Source organism: Schistocerca piceifrons, chromosome 9 (genome assembly GCF_021461385.2).
Source record: "Schistocerca piceifrons isolate TAMUIC-IGC-003096 chromosome 9, iqSchPice1.1, whole genome shotgun sequence".
Classification (NCBI taxonomy): domain Eukaryota; kingdom Metazoa; phylum Arthropoda; class Insecta; order Orthoptera; family Acrididae; genus Schistocerca; species Schistocerca piceifrons.
In genome coordinates, this window is record NC_060146.1 from 140,767,049 (window position 1) to 140,775,540 (window position 8,492).

Sequence of the window (8,492 nt, forward strand, 5' to 3'; positions counted from 1 at the left end):
CGGCCCATTTGGCGCCAGTGAAAAATATAATACTTTCTGTTAAGTAATCTAAAGTTCTTAAGAAAAGCGTTTCAAAACATATCTAATAAATTACCATTTCTGTTTTCTAATTTATTTTTTGCAAGTATTCCCCGGTACTTGAGGATCAATTGCGACTGCTGCTAAACATAGGAGTTCATTTTCCATAGCTGAACTTCTCGTAATAGTGGCGTTCGTAATACTGGTTGAAATCGCTCGGCAAATCGCTCCAATGCAGCGAGGCCAAGTCGAGCGACAGATTGCAGCGATATCGTTATTCGTTGTACATCATCGTAGCTGCGCATGCGCAATAACGCATGTTTCCTTGCGCTCTCTGGCAACTCCTCAAACGAACCTGACGTCACAAACTTCAAGCATTCGACCGCCATGTTAGTTACCCCAAGACATTAGCTTGTGGTGCTTCGATTGTGTGAAAGACGCGAAAATTATTAGATAAAAATGCCAGCTTGCGCCGTTGTGGGGTGTACTGCTCGTTCTGATCGTAGTCAAAAGTGTTCAGGAATCACATTTCACAAGTAAGTGAACTCGTTCAAGCAAAATTTTCTTTTATATACATGAATTTTGGTTGCGCTGTTTGCTCTTACTGTAATGTTTTATTTCTGTTATTTGACTTTAGATTTCCTAGTAATGCAACTCGCAAAGACCTCTGGGTGAGAGCTCTGGGAAGGAAAGATTGGGAGCCGTCGAAATATAGCAAAGTATGTTCACAGCATTTTCGGGAACAAGATATAGACCGAACTTCTGTTTCGACAGTTCGTATTCGAGAAAACGCTGTGCCATCCATTTTTCCTGCGTTCCCGGCCCACCGAAAGGTACGTAAAAGATAAAAAATTGATTTTGAACTTAACTCTTATTATTTAACGATATAAAAGTTTGGTATCAGATACCAAGAAGGTTTGAACTGTCTTAATTCCAATAGTTAGGCACGTAAATTATGTGAGCAGATTACGATCGAGTTTCAAAGTACATCCACACGATGCCACTTTTCTAATGAGCAATCGGAGATGGATAAGAACAAAAGCGCATGCACAAAAATTAATGGAATGAATCCACGTACGCATGCATGTTGTTGTATGCAACCTTTGTCGTCAGTATTCAAGCAGACTATGCATTCATATCTTTTTTTGCTTGGCACCTGTTTGTGATGAAAGGTTATAGCAAAAGAAAACACTACATCAAGATAAATACAAGTGAGGGCAACATTTTGTTTGCAAATTTCAGGAGGTTGTCACAATTTTAGATTTCTACTTGGGATGCCACAGCTATAAGGCTTACAACAGCATTTCGTTGGCCGGCTTGAGAACCCAATACAAGGGAAGTTTGGTTTTCTAGTTCGGTATTTTTTTCCATAATCAATGCAATTAATTTAAATTTCTAGTAGTTTGTTGACGAGTATCACAAGTCACATCATTTCTTTTGATCAGATGCCAGGCTCCTCAGTAGTGCTATTAAGTCGCCTTAATTGAAATATTCGTCCACAGTTTTCATAAGCGCTGTTCGTAAATTCGTAGGCCTCTTTTTCTGATCTCCTACTTCCAGACTTATCCTTTGCAGTAATACTGTCAGACACTTTTAATCTGATACTAGACCCTTAGCGCACCACATTTCAAATTTTTGTTGAAATAATCTTTGGAAGCAGTATTCCATATGAGTTCCCTTGCTACATCTATACTCGGCAAACCACTACGAGGTGCATGGCAGAGCTACATCCCCGTGTCAATTATTAGAGTCCTTTCTCCATTCTACTCACGTATGGAGAGCGAGAAGAAGGGTTTGTTAAATGCTTCCACGCGTGCTATATTTAATGTAATCTTGTCCTCACGATCCCTACGGCAGCAGTATGTGGCGGCTGTAGTATATTCCTAGTCATCATTTAAATCTGAGTCTTGAAACTTAGTAAATAGGTCTTCTCGAGATTGTTTACGTTTATCAAGTCTGCCAGTTCGGTTTGTTCAAAATCTCTGTGATGCTCTCCCACGGATCTAACAAACCTGACATGTATCACCAACTACGACAATTATATCTTTTATGGGTCTACTGAACGAATACTGAATCTAGTCTAATCTAATCTGACCATTTGTGCTGCCCTTCTCTGTATATGACTAGTATCCACTGTTAGCCCTATTTGGTAAGGCTCCCACGCACTTGAGTAGCATTGGATTGCATGAGTGGCTTGTGAGCAATCTCCTTTGTAGGCATTTCCTCCATAGTTTACCAATAAACTTAAGTCTGCCACCTGCTTTGCCCCATGACTGGTCCTATATGATTATTCCATTTAACCTCTTTGCAAAGTCATGTTCCCAGGTATTGGTATGAGTTGACTGATTCAAAGTGGGTGAGTGTAAGCACACCATGACACACATGGTCTCAGATTTTGGTGTAACTTGGCAAATTTGTTACATTTATGGATTTTAGTAAGAATCCAAAATATCTTCGATCTGTCTGAAGTGGTTTGGGTTCCACAGCCAGCTAAAGTTTGAGGAATGTCACAGCTTTGGGTTTTCAAGCAGATGACATGCAGTGTTTTCAAATATGCAAAATACATAATTTATATCTTCCTTATTTATCAATGGGTACTGATCAAATTTTTTGCATATGCTCAACGTGCAAGTAGCTCAGAGAAATGTGAATTAAAACACTGAAACTTCACCTGGGCAGGAAAAGAACCTTTGATTGCAATTTTCACAACAGTGAGGGCCAAATAATGGAAAGGGAAAAAGATAATAGAATAACTTTCCTTTTATTCTTGTTGTAAAAAATATACACTACGAATTGAGAAAATAAAATTATGAATTTTTCACTTCATTGTTTTATTACTTCATAAACTAAAATAATTAGCAAAATTTACATGCTTATATATGTGGCATTTAATTTTCATTCTTTTTGTATAAAAATATCCATTTTTCTATAAAAACTTGAGAAGTAAACAGAACTGAGTAATTCAAACACGATTAAATACATTGCTTGAGGGAACATGATTTTAAACAAAGAAACTGGCATGGTAAACTCATTTCTGTGATTATATTTGATGTTTAAAAAATCACTATTACTATCATTCTAAATTCTAGGTATTTTGTTCTGTAAGTGTCTGCAGTATTTTTGAAGCTCGGCTATTAACACATGTCAAGCATTCTTTGGTGAATCATTGGAATAATAGAGAATTATTGTGAAGGTGATTTGCTGAACCCTCTGCCAGGCAATTAAGTGTGATTTGCAGAGTATCCATGTAGGAGTCGTCCCCGTCATTGTGTACAGAGGATCCACAATTTCAATGACATGAAGGTGGGTGTCAGACATGAATCTTCTCTCTTAGACCAGAAAAATGACTCTGGTGGTCATGAGTGGGTAAAAATTGTATGCACACATCTCTCTCTTCACTATTTAAATCACAAACCATACTGAAAGACAAGGAGTTGTAAGTGCAAGCTATAAAACATCCAGAATATAAATCATCTAGTTTCACAATCACAGTTTTTCTTGCTATGTAATTTAACTGTGACTGCTGGTTTTGCACCTTTACTGATTCTTCTTTCCAATTATTCCCACATCATACATTGGTTGAATGTTGTGGAAAGGTCTTGTTCCTGGAAGAGTTTGAAAGTTTTTCCAGGAGTTCTGCAAAGTCTGACAAGCTGAATCAACTATTCGTTTAGAGGTAAGTTGAAAGATAATATTTGTAACATTGGCTTTGCAAAATTCAAATTGTTGTCATTTTCCTGTCCAGATGTTGCTGCAGACTTTCCTTCCAAGCTAAGTGTTTTACGGTACCCCCCTTTACCATCACATTGTTTTATCATGACTGGTTTCAAAATTTGTCCACTGGGCTTTGAGTTGAAAACACAGATTAATTAAATTACAATTATTTTTATACTGGCCAGCACAGGCATCACTGAAGTAGTGAATGTTTGTGTGGGTAGTTCGCTTTCAGAAATATTCTTATTGTTTTTTGGACCTCACATACTGTAGACACATCATGGTGAAGGTCATCAGAAATTAGAAGAGGTGAAACAAGTTTCTCATTGTTTTCAGCACTGCTGTGATTCATGACAGGATGAGCAGTGCATGAAACTGAGGCCCAATGATAACCTGGAACCACCTCTTATACACTGGTGTCAAAAAATTAAAGCAACAAATGGAAATGTTGCATGGTTGCACTTATTTTGTCACAAAACAATATAAACAGGTGATAGTAACATAGAAACAATGTAAAGAATACAGAATGTAAACAACTGTAACATACATAATGGTAGACCAAAATGTTTTTCATTTTCTCCAACTTAACGGATTTGCACATCCATTCCGATAACTGTTTAATGTGCTCAGTATAGGTTTGATCACCTCTGGGAGCAATACAGGCCTGACACTGACAAATCATTCCCTGAATGATGCCATCAATCTCTTGTTGAGGCAATAACACCCATTCTTGCGGTAGAGCTGCACACAAGTCTTGGAGAGTGGTTGGTGGATGCTGGTGTGAAGCATCCCATCCCCCTACTGTATCCTGGTCATACTCTACAGGATTCAAATAGGGAGAGCGAGCAGGCCACGCCATGTGTGCATTACCTTCTCTTTCCAAGACGATATCGACTACCATCACAGACAATAAGTGACATAAGTTCTTTGTAATTCTCTCCAATACCAGCTGCCTGAACCAATAAAATGACATTATGATGTAGTACGCATACACACCCTAAGTATGTACCAATGGCAACAGTCAAAACACACCACTTAGGCCTCAGAAAACAAAATTTTTAAAAAATCAATTCTTAAGTCAAAATATTCCAACTTAAAAACTGAGTGGCACTTATGAAGATTACATAACATCATTACTAGTGATATAGTGAGTAATTCACTTTCAGTTAAATCAATAAGCTTGTCCATACCTTCATACATTTCCCCACACTTATTTCCAGATCATTTCTTCTCTCAAATGGCAAATCAACTACAAGGAAAGTTTGTATTTTTATTTTACATTGTCAAGCACCCAACCCCCTATGTTCACAAATGGGATGGAGCTTCATAAGGGAACATCCAATTTGACTGAATGAAGCATTTACCAGTGACGCTTCTTTCTTGTAATTGGACTACATTATCAAATGATAATCTGACATCATCTACTTCATCTTTTGCATTTAATCTAGCTTCAATGCCACTTACCACTTTTTCTATATTACAGTATTTCTACATATACAGTTTTTGTCATGGTTTCACTTTGTAGCCCTTTGATAAAATTGTTCTATCCTGTTCTGCAGTTACAACTCAAAGTATTATTTTAATTAATGATTTGTATTTCTTGAAAGCATTACAACAAATCATTTGTAAAAATTCATAGTTTCTCAGAAACACTTACTGATGATGGAGACAAATAGTTTTTAACTTGACACCTGCTCCAGTCTCAATTGTAAGAAAGTTAACTTAGTTTCAAACATTTCTTCTGCAGAATGTATGGCTTTTTGTTTGAAACAGTTTAGCAAATAACAAGCAGCGTCAGTAACTTCCACAATAATGTTAAAAGAAGCACCACAACTGCACACACTTATCACAATAATTATTGTCCACTCTAGTGTTATAGGCTGAGCTCAATTGTCAGGTGGAATATGTCATTCACAGCTACTTTCCCACTGTTTTAATACCTAGAAAAGAAACAAAATTTGGCCAACATCTTTTCCATTCTATCTGAAGCTGAAGACTGACTTACTAAAATAGCTGAGCTATTCATACCTGTAGACAGTATAAAGGAATATTATTCAACAATTTGCAGAAATAAGTTAACATTGATATGATGCCATGCACTTTATAGCGGCAACATTGTTGATTCCAGAATTTGTGCAGAAATAAGCAATACACAATCAGTTCAAAACTTTGCTTAAATAGATATCATGCTTGCACATTAAGCAAAGTATTTAATCTTGCTTTTATCACACACTACTTTTACTTTTCAAGTTTTCAAAGTAACATGATTGTTATTTAACAAAAGGAAATGTAAACGTAACACACTGTAAGCAAATGTGGGAATTTTGTTAATTATAGACTACATCTTTTAGCACAAGAATAAAACAGTTATTTTATTGTCTTTTTCCCTTTCAATGATATTGCTCTTAGAGAGGTCTCTGTATTTGGTTTTTTAAAAAAAATTGGAAACTGCAGTTAAGATTATTTTCCTGGCTATGTGAAGTTTTGTGATGGTTTAATTCACATTTCTCTAAACTCTTAGCATACTGATTGTGAGAGTCCATACCTGTCAAACTCTTGTAATGTAGTAAAACTTAATGGGCTCCTGACAGATTCCCTGAGTTACACTTTACAGTCATAATTAGTAACTCTACTGAAGGAGAAACTCAACAACTTGCAGATTAAACATATTTAATCTCTTTATATGATGACTCACTCTCATTGTGCCTTACAGACAAGCTCTTAACATGAACACACAAAGATGCCTTAATGCAATTGACATGTATGTCCATTGGACACTCAGGTCTTCGGTATCCCTTGGACCAGTGTACAGCATAGAAATCTCTTTGCTGCACCTGTGTGACATCAATATGTCAGATCAAACACCTTTCAGCTGCCTAATTTACAAATTTATTTTATTGGGCTACCAGTTTGGTGATTTACTACACCATCTTCAGGCCCCTGAGTGACATGTAGAAAGATTACACCTCTGTTCCAGTCAAAATAGGGGCCAGCACTCAAATACTGATACCTGTAGATTTCTTCTTGCTGTAGCAATCACTTCAACCATCATATGCTGTATCAAATGAAAATAATTAACAAAATTCACATGATTACTTACAGTGTGTTGTTTACATTTGTTTTTGTTTAACAACAATTATTTTCCTTTAAAAACTTGAAAAGTAAAAGTAACATGTAATAAAAACAAGATTAAATACTTTGCTTAATCTGCAGGCATGAAATCTATTTAAACAAAGCTTTGAACTGATTGTATATTGCTTCTTTCGTAGATGATGGTTGAAGCGATTGCTATAACAAGCAGAAATCTACGGATACCAGTACTTGAATGCTGGTCCCTATTTTGACTGGAACCAAAGTGGAATCTTCCTACAAGTCGGTCTGGGGCCTGAAGATGATGTAGTAAACCACTGAAACTGGTATCCCAATAAAATAAATTTGTAAATTAGATGGCTAAAAGGTGTTTGATTTGACATCCTGTAGCAAATAGCCGAGTCCCGGGACCATCTCTGAAAAGATTGACATACAGAGACTTGTGTGACATCAGGTGCAGCTCAATCAAATTTGGCACCACACAAAACCCAAAAGGAATACCTTCAACAAACAAATGACAACAGCAACAAAAATACCTCATCTAAAGAAACTATAATCCCAACTAGGGATAATTTTTAATTCTCAAACTCCTCTTACTACTAATGAGAAACTTGGCATATTTGTTGATTTTTATGCTACTACAGTATGTGATTTTACAACCATCAGAACTATTACTTATAAAAGCATTGAAGATCTCATACCCTCACATGATTTACGCATAAATAAAATTTTTATCAATAATCGCCGCTAAATTGTTTTATAAATTTGAACACATTGTATTTCCTTCACCTGGCAACCAAAATCTGTTAAATTCCAGAAACTTTAGCAGGGTGTAAAATTTTAAAAGATTGAGGGAAAGCAGAAATATTTTGGTTCAATAAACAAATATTGCTAAGTTACATCAAAATCTGAGATGGTGAATGTCAATTTTCATTGATTTAATGTGGTATGTTTTCACTGTGACTCATTGGTCATAGGATACTAGGTTTTTTTTTCATTTTGTGAAGTGCATAATTTCACATTGTGGACATTGAAAGCAAGTTTCTTTACACCACTTTGAAATTTTATCAAGATCTGACTGAATATTAATGCAGCTTCTCTGAGATAGTAACTGCATCATCTGCAACAAGTCAGAGGTCACTATTAATAATGCCTGCAAGGTCATCGATATACAACAAGAACAACAAGGGACCCAACATACTTTCCTGGGACACACCTGAAGCTACTCGAGCTACTCGAACTTGCTGCATCCTTCCAACTGAGAAATCATCGATTCAGTCACAAATTTTGTTTGATATCCCACATGAATGGTACATAGCCAAAGGCTTTTTGAAAATCAAGAAAAACTGCAGCTACTTGACTGTCTTCTTCACAGCCTTGCGTATTTTGTGAGAGAAAAGTGTGAGTTGGATATCAACCATGATCGATGTTTTTGAAATCCACACTGGTTGGTGTGGAGGAGATCATTCTGTTCAAAATACATTATGTTTGAGCTCAGAATATGTTCTAAGATATTATAATAAATTGATGTCAAGGATATTTGGTAGTGGTCTTGTGGAACACTTCTGTCACCCTTCTCGGAAATTGCTGTTACCTGTGCTTTCATCCAAATCCTGGGTATAGTTTTTTGTTTGAGTAATATGTGATCAATTAGAGTAGGTAGATAAGAG

General features: G+C 36.3%; 1 long non-coding RNA gene across 1 annotated transcript; it reads left to right on the forward strand.

The window, feature by feature from the left end:
* The first annotated feature begins 424 nt into the window (after positions 1-424).
* On the forward strand, positions 425-7,146 carry LOC124716896. Its single transcript, XR_007005662.1, has 3 exons — positions 425-554; positions 656-851; positions 7,002-7,146. It is a non-coding gene; the product is annotated as an uncharacterized LOC124716896 (long non-coding RNA).
* The last annotated feature ends 1,346 nt before the right edge of the window (positions 7,147-8,492 follow it).